Source organism: Anabrus simplex, chromosome 8 (genome assembly GCF_040414725.1).
Source record: "Anabrus simplex isolate iqAnaSimp1 chromosome 8, ASM4041472v1, whole genome shotgun sequence".
In the NCBI taxonomy this organism is placed as follows: Eukaryota; Metazoa; Arthropoda; class Insecta; order Orthoptera; family Tettigoniidae; genus Anabrus; species Anabrus simplex.
Genome location: NC_090272.1, coordinates 120,522,574 through 120,534,696, shown reverse-complemented (window position 1 = coordinate 120,534,696; position 12,123 = coordinate 120,522,574). Strand labels below are relative to the sequence as shown.

The 12,123-nt window shown below is 40.1% G+C and overlaps 1 protein-coding gene across 4 annotated transcripts in view; it reads right to left on the bottom strand.

Moving 5' to 3' along the window:
• LOC137501824 (uncharacterized) overlaps positions 1 to 12,123 on the bottom strand; it is a 41,017-nt gene that overhangs the window by 15,516 nt on the left and 13,378 nt on the right. The window contains exon 2 of one of the 4 annotated variants that reach the window (XM_068228821.1): positions 8,806 to 8,957. The exons of 1 other annotated variant lie outside the window; for it this stretch is intronic. The gene's annotated coding sequence lies outside the window, so the exon portion shown is untranslated. Of the gene's footprint in view, positions 1 to 8,159; positions 8,298 to 8,805; positions 8,958 to 12,123 lie in introns of those variants that run through there. 2 more of the 4 variants (XM_068228820.1, XM_068228822.1) reach the window with 2 other exon arrangements.

The following is a 12,123-nucleotide window of genomic DNA, read 5'->3' as shown; positions in this document are numbered from 1 at the left end:
TAGGGCATATCCCATTTATGTCATTGTTGTGGCTGTCCACTGACTAAATGTCCCACGTACAGCTTTGCACAGCACTTCTTATTAACGCATCTTCACTTCTGTCCCTGACTCGTATTGTTATTTTTTCTAACTTTATAACCGTCGTAAACTGAGAGCCTCGCAGTAGCAGACAGGGCAAGGGCGCGGTGGGAGATGTGATAGTGGACAGTGCTCGAAGATTCGAATGCCACGCAAGTATTGTTTTTACCACCAATTGCCTGTGATATGATAAGGTTGCATACTGATAGCTTTCACAGACTGATTTGTTTATTTGGTCTTGTGTATCGTGGCGTGTAGTATGGAACTGGTTTGGACGAGAATGAGGAGGTGGTGGTGTCTGGCTAGAACACAGGCAGCCAGTTAGCTAAGTCGTACATGTTCCAAGCTTCGTAGACCACAGGCAGGACCAAGTGTGCCCAATTGGAACGATAAAAGCATGCGATGGCAGGTAGGTAATATGTAGCTTCGCGAACTCCCCTCCTTCGAAGCAAGTCCCGACACCACACAAAGCTTATTCACTTCCCCGTGATGTATTCCAGCGACGAGTATGTGGATACGCTACTCATCTATCGAGATGCTAGACAGAATGCATACCAGGCTGAACGCTTGCATCAAAAACGCTATCAAGATAGACTACAAACGACAGGCATGACATTTCAGAGCGTGGAAAGACGCTTGGGGGCTACTGCATTCCTGGGAAGGACATGACCCGTTCGAGATCATTCCGTGACGTCTGCTTACAATGAAGAGGTTGTATTGCAGACATGCACGAACTAGGAGTAACTGAAACCGAGCACCTCTCAGGAGAATAATCAAGCAAAAGAGATTTCAGGACAGACTATCATGTAAAAAAAAGAAGCGCCCTTTGTTCAAATAAAAGAAGACAGAAGCATAGCCAGATAATGCGCGAGTATTGGTCCAATATCAAGCAGAAAAGTTGAACATCGTGGTCCTTATTTGGCCCATTCGAAGAAAGAAGAAGAATAGGCTACTAATAATAATAATAATAATAATAATAATAATAATAATAATAATAATAATAATAATATCCCGGGCATGACGTTAAACTGCGTCCACAAACCGAGTGACCACCGGTATAAGTGGTCCTCCTCTACCAAGTGCAAACGGCCTCTTCGGAGGGCGGATGAGCGGGTAGAGGTTCAGGGCACTCTCTTGCCCTTGGGGTGGGAAACTGCCCCTAAAGGCGGAAGAGCCACTAGATGGCCAACGGCATAGGATAATAAATCCAGTAGCGTCTGTTCACCTATTTGGTGCGGCAACTGGTCAGCGTCTGTACTCCGAGTTGGAGCGGCTGCCTCAGAAAACCTTCAGGAACTCACCCACCTGATTGTACTCCGATCCCTCGGGATCAACCCAATCGCTTGAGAACAAGCACACCATGATTCGTGCAAGTAAGAACAACATTACTCCAGGTGGTAACCAATCCACCCGCCAACTGAAAACGAAGGCGGCAACCGGCCACTCGGATTCTGGAGGAGCCGGGCTGACACGAAAGAGAGAGTCGGAGCTCTCTGGCAAACTTCCCATTAAAACGCCCTTCTAGATCGGCACGCTAAACGTAAACACACTCCTACAAGTAGGAAAATTTCTCAGATTAACATCAGAATTAGATCAGCAAAAAATCCAGCTACTCGCCGTACAAGAGACCAGACTCACTGAGTCGGAGACGTCAGAATATGGCAACTACCGCATTTTCAAGAGCAAAACTACACGAACAGTAGGAAAAGCCACACCAATGTTAGGCATGGCCTTTTTCGTACACAAAATGATCGTGAACTCCGTAGAAGAGCTCATACCCATAAACAACAGACTAATGACCTTACGACTTCGCTGTGCAAATCGCCACTACACCTTTGTAAATGCCCACGCACCCACCAACGACTGCAAAGATCAGAAACAAACAGAAAACTTCTGGAACAAACTTGAAACCACTCTCATCAAAATACCTGAAAAAGACACCATCATTCTCCTCGGCGATTTCAACGGTAAAATTGGTAAAGAAAAGTGCTACAGAAAAACCGCAGGAAGATTCTCAGCACACGAAAAGACCAACAAAAATGGCAAATGCCTCATCGAGCTCTGTCAACAACACGACCTGAAAATCATGTCAACATCCCTACGGAAAAACCCCAATAACCTCTTCACATAGGAATCACCCAACACCTGCTGCGGCAAACACCAGATCGATCATGTCGCCATCTCCTTCCCAGCACAAAAAGAAGTATACAACGTTCAAGTCCGCAGAGGAGCCAACATTGACTCGGACCATCATTTAACAAGAATCAAAGTGAAATTTACCCCAAAACGCTTCTACCAGAAATCCAAGGCAAACAAAAAATTGGACACAGCACAAATAAAAACATCAAATCTCAGGGAAACATGGGAAAAAATGCCAGCCAAAACTTGGAACGAATTCCACGAAAAAATCATGAAGAGTGCATCAGAGCAAATCCCATTACAGAAAAAGAACAGACACCCGTTTTGGAACACCGAATGTGACCAAGCCATATTGAATAGAAAAAAACGCATACCAGAAGTTCATCAACAACCGTACACCTGAAAACGAAGAAAAATTCCGCGAAGTCCGCAGACAGACCTCTAAACTCATCAGACAAACCAAGAGGAAATACCTGGAGGACCAACTGAAGTCGGCCGAACAGGACTTCCGCAACTACAACACCAGAGATTTTTATAGCGTCTTCCGCAACAGATTAAATGGGTACACGCCTAAGAACCTCTGCTTCAGAAAACAAAACGGAAAATTGGCACTCACAGATGACGAAAACACCAAGGAACTCGCGAGATACTTCGAGTCACTACTCAACTGCCCAGAACCAACAAAGCGCAGTTTCTTGTACTTCATTCCAAAATTCTTTAATGTCCTTCCCGGTTCTTTACAAACTACTTTATTATGTCAGAAAATGAGTCTGAAGTGTCTTAAATCCTTTGTCAGGGATAATAAAACTGTTATGGAAGAAATAACTAAATGAGAATATCACGTCACCATATCCAATTTCTATTCAATGCTCCACCATGTGCTGTTGATCATATCCGTCATTCACTCATACCCATACTCGTATTTCAGGCATCATTTAAAATATATTTCTCACTATGTAATTAATATTCTAAATTACCACACACAAGGTTTCACCTTACGTGGTATTTTACTGATATCTACTCGACTCTGATAAGGTTGGTGTGATTTTGTATAATAATAATAATAATAATAATAATAATAATAATAATAATAATAATAATAATAATAATAATAATAATAATTTATTTAATGTGTGCAAGAGATAGTTAGTAGTTCAATTTATTTTAAGTATTAATATGTTGATAATATGTCCTACTACTTCTGTAATATATGTGGTTTAGTTATAAGATTAATATTTCTCAAGTAATAATGTTATTAGAAGAGTTATGTATATATAAAACAGAGTCCTGTAAATATGTAAACGACATGATGAATGAATAAATACTACTACTACTACTACTACTTAAACCCCACCCGAACCCAAACCCAGACTCATCCCCACCTACACAAGAGGAAATACACCGACACATACAACGACTGAAAAACAACAAGGCATCCGGAGACGACGGCATCATAGCAGAGCTTCTTAAACATCTAGGAAAGAATTCTCTCCAAGAACTCACACAAATCATACAAGAAATTTGGACAACGGAAAAACTACTAGAAAATTGGACAAACGCCCTCCTCGTTCCACTTCACAAAAAAGGTGACCGAACAGATGTGAACAATTACAGGGGCATTTCCCTGGTGCAAGTCACATACAAAATCCTCTCTGCAGTCCTCCTCCAAAGAACACAGGAACAACTAGAACCACTCATAGGCGAATACCAAGCGGGCTTCAGGCCCCACATCCTGTGCAGAACAGATACTCAACCTGAAAACAATCTTGAAACTACGACACACAAGAAAACAACCCACAATCTGCACCTTCATGGACTTCCAGAAAGCATACGACTCCATTGACCGGCAATCTCTCTTCCAAACACTGAGTGCGTACGGACTGGACGACAAGACTTAAAAAATCATCAGACTAACTCTCACCAACACAACCTCCCAAGTAAAATTCATGGGAAATATATCTGAAAAATTTCAGATAAAAACCGGTGTCCGACAAGGAGATGGACTTTCCCCACTACTCTTTAACATAGCCCTGGACAAAATCATGAGAGAATGGGAACAAGCTCTAAAAGCTCAAGGAAATTGGCAACCATTAAGTATGACAAGAAGACATGTAAAAATCTCCTGTCTCGCTTTCGCAGATGATCTCGCGGTCCTTGCAACAAACGAACAACAGGCAATCAGCCAAATCGAAACTCTCAAGAAATGCTCAGAAAAATTCGGCCTACAAATCTCCTTCTCAAAAACCAAGGTCATGTGCAACCACTGCAGCCTCCAGAATTTGAACACGAAATTTGGCACAATCGAAAAAGTAACTGAGTTCCGATATCTCGGAGAAATTATAGTACCAACAGGAAAAGAACAGAAGGCCCTCGAGGTCCGCATCCAGAAAATGAAGAGAGCCCTCGGCCGAACGCAAAACATTTACAACAAAAAATGCCTTTCAATCTTCACCAAAATTCGACATTACAACACTGTGATCAAACCTGAAATACTATACGCGAGTGAAACACTGGATCTCCACAGGAAAACAGTACTCGAAGACATCCTGAAAGAGGAACGTAAAATCATCAGAAAAATTCTCGGCCCAAAACTGACTGACGAAGGATATAGACTGCAATCTCGTACAAAAACCAAGGAGCTCTCAAACCTTGCGGCCGACATCAGAAAAAGACGCCTGAAATTTTACGGACACATCAAACGCCTTCCAGAAAACAGACTGACAAGAATCTTACTTGAGGCAACAGAAAACATCAAAACAAATAGGTGGACAACGGAAATCCGCTAAGACCTGGAAAAATCAGGAATCAAAGTGGCCGACATCGCTAACCGAACCTGCTACAGAACGAAAATCAACAAGTGGGAAGTAGAGTCAGAGAAAAACCACAAGAAGAAGACAGAAGCTAAGTGGACAGAAGAACGAAGAACCACGATGAGAGAAAAACTGAAGGCTGCCTGGCAAAGAAGGAAATGCACAACTTCTAAGTGAGCTTTGCGTCATCAGTTTTCTGGTCTTTTTCGCATCTAATAATAATAATAATAATAATAATAATAATAATAATAATAATAATAATAACAATAATGTTATTAGTTTCTACGTCTCACTAGCTACTTTTTCGGTTTTCAGAGATGCCGAGGTACCGGAATTTAATCCGCAGGAGTTATTTTGCGTACCAGTGAACCTACCGACACGAAGCCGATATATTCGAGCACATTCAAATACTACCGGACTGAGCCAGGATCGAATCTGCCATGTTGGAAATAGAAGGCCAGCGCCTCAACCGTCTGAGCCACTCGGCCCGGCAGAAACTAAATATAACGTAACTAGCTGATGTACCCGTGCTTCGCTACGGAATTCTACATTGTATACAGAATTCTAGGTTGGGTAGTGTACATGTTGTGAGTAAGATTGTATTAAATTGCATAACTCTTAACGTTACCCTATAAACGCGACGGGGAAGTCACCAAACGTCTTTTCTTATGTGAAGACTGGGTTAGGGAATTTTCACTGTAATGGTAGCCCGCCTTGCCTACAATCAGTCACGATCAAGGTGGGGATTTTTCATTATAATGGCAGACACTCACTCTCCACCTGCCTTTTTACATCCTCAGAAAGACTGTCTTAGTGGTTTTCCCAACTGAAATCAACTGAAACAATGACGCCAGTAGGAATGTCGCGATTAAAAGCAATGCTATCATATCAAATACTCGATCAAATTAAAAATTACACATTTTCTCACTTTTAACGAACGGTACCGGTACTACGCTGCCGATCTAACAGCCCAAAGTTCCAGAGCTGGAATTACCAGGTCGCAGACAGCCGTGAGTCGTGAACACTCCTCTGCTATTATTCCGTTAAGTGTGGATACTGCCCATTGCAATCAGCAACGCCTCGAAGTATGGATCGAATAATTGGAATACTATGATGAACCCGTGTGTTACGTACCAGCAGTATCAGAAAATGTATGAACCAGAGGAACGGCATGCTAAAGAAGAAAATTATCTAACTCCCCAGTTATTTCCCGCCAATATTCAGGCAGGCTGTTATACTCGGTAGGTAGTAGTGATCCCTTCTATCGAGATGAGTGGCAGCATAAGAGACAAAGAATATCACAACAAACAGTGGTCAATGTAGATCTTTCATGTCGTTGACGTAATGTTATTGATCAATTTTATGAGCTTTCGATGGCCTTCACATTTAGTTTTTTCCGACTCTGAAATACCACTCTCACCATAGTCAGTGCGTTAAAAGTGAATATAACATAACTGATCGGAAATTGTATTCCCTATAACTTTTGTTATGTAGTATTTTTCGATAGGATCAATAACATAGGAATTTAAAAATTAAATTTTACGCGCCTTCCTCTAAACTACCATTTGATTCAGGGTGAATAAAATTGTTTATAGCTTAGACTGTAGTTTATTATTCCCCGACTCTATTTTCATTAAATTCTGTTTACCCATTTTCTCGTGGTTCGGCGATGATATGGACTTAGCAACAAAAATACATTTTTTTTTTTTGCTTTACGTCGCACTTATGGCGACGATGGGATAGGAAAGGCCTAGGAGTTGGAAGGAAGCGGCCGTGGCCTTAATTATGGTACAGCCCCGGCATTTGCCTGGTGTGAAAATGGGAAACCACGGAAAACCATCTTCAAGGCTGCCGACAGTGGGACTCGAACCCACTATCTCCCGATTACTGGATACTGGCCGCACTTAAGCGACTGCAGCTATCGAGCTCGGTACAAATTCATGAATATCTCTGTTATCATAGCCGGTACGGTAAAAATGTATAGGACTTAAATGATCGGAAACTCAAATCTATATATCTTTAGTTATGTTGTAATTATCGATAGGACCACGAATAACATAAACATTTGAGAACTAAATCTAAGACCTTCCCCTAAACTACCATTTCACTCAGCGTCAATAAAATTATTTGTAGCCTAGATGATAGTGGCTCATTCCCCGACTTTATATACCGATTTTCATTAAATTCTCTTCTGCCGTTTTCTCGTAATGCGCGTACAGACAGACAGACAGACAGACAGACAGACAGACAGACAGACAGACAGACAGACAGACAGACAGACAGACAGACAGACAGACAGAAATTACGGAAAAGTAAAAAGTGCATTTCCTTGTTGCCGTGGACATGACCGATACAAAAATACAATTATTTTTTAAATTCTGAGCAATGTACAGGCAAAACTTATTCTATATATATGAATTTGGAAGAAAAATATGCCTTTTAATGGTGAGAGATTTACTGAAGGGCCGATGGCCTAGGTATTAGGTCCCTTTAAACAAAAAGCATCATCATCATCAAGCAGAATTACTGAGCTGAGTGGTTCCTGAGATTAGTCTCCATATACCTACAAACAAACTCATGTTGTCTCTTTATAATATTAGCATAATTATATTAGATTAATATAAATAATTTATTGTAAGTATAGGAATGGTTTCTCGCATTAGTGATAAACGCGACAAAAATATTTGAAGCGATTTTGAGATCTTAACGAATCATATGATTCCGGTTAAGAAGATAGAATATTGTATTTTCGTAATAACAGCTAATAAAAGCGATAAGGCCAGTTTTAAGCTAAATATATCTATTTTGCGATACGGTACATACTAAACTGAAGCGAAATTCATGGAAAATAACGAGCTTAAAATTGTATTCCAATATTACGCGTGTGAAGAAAAACAAAAGAAAGAATAAGGATTTCTCTATTCGACAGAAATACCTTTTCGATTTAATATTATAGGCCTATAAGGTGAAAGGTTTAGGGTGGAGTTCTTTCTAAATACTGGCCACTGGATGGCATACTATTTCGCAACATAACGCGAAAAATCGTTTCCTTTTCGCGAAACCGTACATAAATGAATGCGAAAGAATAATACCTCTAATTGTAAGCAACTCTGCAATAGGTTAGTTACATACGTTAACTTACGACGGGTTGTTTTGAATTTATAACTCCATTATCTGTTCCGTAGAATGTTCCTCTTCGAAGATCTCTCTCTGTAAGAACTTGCACATATGAACGTTATTCATGCACTCTAATGTATATTTTTATCTTTATCAACACTCCTTTCCTTCGTTTATTTGAAGTCGCTCCCACTTCGCGTGCTCCTTCCCCTCCCCCCCAGCGAGAGCCAAACCATCATAACAGGGAAGATATGTTTGTTTATTTTAGCTGATATGGCAATACCGAGAAGCTAGGGAGGAAATGATAAACATTTCTTTTTTCATAACACACACGTCGCTCCGCCATTTTTGTCCACTGAAATATGTTAAACATGCCGGTATCGTGGAAGAGCACATCAAAACTTCGTAGAACTCGCCTCAATATCCGTTCGACTTGCGTCACAGAGTATCAAAGTAAATCAACTTACAAGTCTCCTTGTTCTTTCTCAAGTAATATTACTTTATTATTCATTCATTATGAAAGGACATATAAAGGAACTATATCGAGCCGTCGAGACATTCTCTAATGAAATATTCCTTACTCACTTACTTACTTACTTACTTACTTACTTACTTACTTACTTACTTACTTACTTACTTACGTATTTACTTACTTACTTACCGTACTTTCAGTAACGAATTCAAACAAACGGTCTGATTTTTAAACAACGTAGGCCTATACAGTTTGTAGCCTCCAATTTTTCAGTGTCCTTTTAACTTCGTTCCGAATAGTTGTCGCGCTCATGTTTATTTCTTAATAATTCATGGCGGTCCCTAAAACAAATTATTTTATCATTTTAAAGTATCCTTTGAGTAACTGCAAGAATAAGGCTCGCAAAGAGAACCTCAAACGCGATGAAAAATCAACAGTTCATATTTCTCACCAATAATTTTTTAAACCTCTTTTCAGTAAAAATGTTAACTACTTTATCGAGAAATATTTATTGGTTAAATTCAATCATTCAACCCCACCACCACCACCACCACCACCACCACCACCCTCACTGGGTACGGCATTGGAGCCTACCCTGGAAGAATACAGTGGAACAAACGGATCTTATCACAAAATCTTGAACACAAGTAAATTGCAAAACGTACTACGAATGTGACTTCAATTATTGTTTTAATTTTTGCTACGTCTTTAACGTTAGGGGCTACTTGGCCCATGTGGTAAAGGCGTGCTCGGTTCATCCGAAAGGACGTGGATTCCATTCCCCGTCTGAAAGTGGAAAACTGTAAGAAACGAGATTTCCACTTCCGAAGGTGCACATGGCCTTGGGATTCACCCAGCCTACACAAAAAATGAGCACCGGGTTATTTCTTGAGGGCAAAGGCGACCGGACACGGAACTACCCACTCTACCCCACCAAAATGTCGATGTTACGGAAGCCTTTACCTTCCACCCCTCCAAGGGCCGCCATGACCTGAACGGATATGCCTTTGCTCTTTGCTTTGTTTAACATTGTTTTAAAAGTACTAATGCATACAGGTTTTCGGCGATGCTGGGGTAAAGGAAAATTATGACTGCGAAGCAAGCAGCCGTTGTCTTAATTAAATTATATTCAACACTAGCTGATGGACCCGTGCTTCGCTACGGAATTCTACATTGTATACAGAATTCTAGGTTAGGTGTGTACACGTCGTGAGCAAGATTGTCTTAAATTGTATAGCTCTTAACGTTACCCTATAAACGCGACGGGAGGTCACCAAACATCTTTTCTCATATGAAGACTGAGGGAATTTTCACTGTGATGGTAGACCCAATTTCATACCATCAGTCACAATGAGGTTGGGATGTTTTCATTATAATGCCTTTTTACATCCTCAGAAAGACTGTCTTAGTGGCTTTCCCAAATGAAATGAACATACAATGACGTCAATAGGAATGCTTTCATATTACGAAATACTCGTTCAAATGAAACACCACACATTTTCTCACTTTTAACGAACAGGACTACGCTGACTATCTAACAGTCCAAAGTTCCAGACCTGGAATGACCAAACCGCAGACAGCCGTGATCCGTGAACACTCTTCGGCAGGGAGAGGGTCGAATAGTGGAGACTCCCAGGGCAAAAACTATGCCCAATTACTATTCTCTTTGCTAGGAGTACCCGATGAGTCGAAAAATATCAATTTACTACACTGGCGGCGGAAATATCTATCTGACTTGAAGGCAAATTTTTCCTCCAAGCCAGAAGAGAAACCCTCTCTTCCGTGCTAGTTTGGAATAAATTGAATGTAGAATTTAATAAAAGTGAAGAGAAAGAAACGGCTTTTTTCAGAGTTGAATTTTGAGTTATTTAGTGAATATTGTGGTGCTATAAATTGGAAAAGACCTAAATTGTTATTCTAGACCAGGCCATACTACTACTACTTCCACTAAGTGAGGCTCTGCCTTAAGTATGCACACTGTTCATTCAAAACAGCGCGTCATAGTAGGAATCGAATAGCTGAAATACTATGATGATCCAGTGTGTTACGTACCAGCTGTATCAGAAAATGTCTGAACCAGAGGAATGGCATGCTAAAAAGAAAGTTTTCTAACTCCCCGGCTATTTCCCGCCAATATTCAGTCATGTTGTTATACTCGGTATGAAGCAGTAATCCCATCTATTGGAGTTGAGAGGCAGCATAAGAGACAAAGAACATCACAATAAACAATGGTCAATGTAATGTTATTGTTGATCAATGTTATGCACTTTCGATATTATAGGCCTTCACTTTCGTTTTATTCCCACTCTGAAATACCACTCTTATCATATTCGGTACGGTAAAACTGAATAAAAGATAAATGATCGGAAATTGTATTCTCTATAACTTTTTATATAGTACTTTTCGATAGGACCAATAACATTGGTATTTAAAAATTACATTTTAGGTGCCTTCCCCCAAACTACAATTTCATCCAAGATGAATAAAATTGTTTATAGCTTAGACTGTAGTTTCTTATTCCCCTACTCTATATACTGATTTTCATTAAATTATGTTAACCCATTTTCTCGTGGCTCGGCATTGATATGGACTTAGCAACAAAATTACAAATTCATGTATATCTGTGTTATCATAGCCGGTACGGTAAAAATGTATAAGACATAAATGGTCGGAAATTTAATTCTCTATAACTTTGGTTATGTAGTATTTATCGATACGACAATTAATAATGTACCGGGCGGTACACCTCCACGCCGCTTATTTAAAATTTGCGCCAATTGAAACTCCTCTGCTGGAGGAAGTCTGAACTTTATCTACGGTATTAATTTTCAAGTTTCTCAGAAGATGTCACTACTTGGAAATTTTGGAGTTTTTGAACTGGGTCATTTTTGATGTATTTTTGTTTTACCTGTAGTAAGAAGTGTGAACTTTCTCTTCTAGAGGACACTACTGAAAAACTACAATGGTGCACCCTAGTGCGAAGTGAAAGAACTGTTTTTTGGAGAAATTTTTATTTCAAAAGTTTGTTTCTTGTTAAATTTCTTTCTGTTATTGTTTAAGTTGGCTGTATACCCCTTTCTTTCCCCTTGTTTTGAATTTAGCCAATCCTGAATTTCTCGAATTAATTTTCCACCAATAATATGTTTCTTCTTCGTATTGTGTAGGGGGTTTCTTGGTGATCCAATAAAATCCTTGTGGGAGGGTGTTCTCATTCCAAAAACGCCTCGAACTTTCCGCGAGAGTATATAAACTGCTGATTTTCGGGTCTCGGTGCCACTTCAGTACCATCTTTCAGTGTGTAAAGTACATAGCAGGGGGCGGGAAGCGCCTCTTTCTTCGGGCAGCAGTTCAACAACCAGGTAATGGCCATTTAATAACTTCTTTTCTTGCTAGCTCAGCAGTTTAACTCTCGGGGCGGGTCCGAAGCGTTTCCACCATGTAACTTTCCCTAAAATGTAAAGACGCTTTGTATTTATTCTATCTTTTAAGCTACATATTGGGATAGAG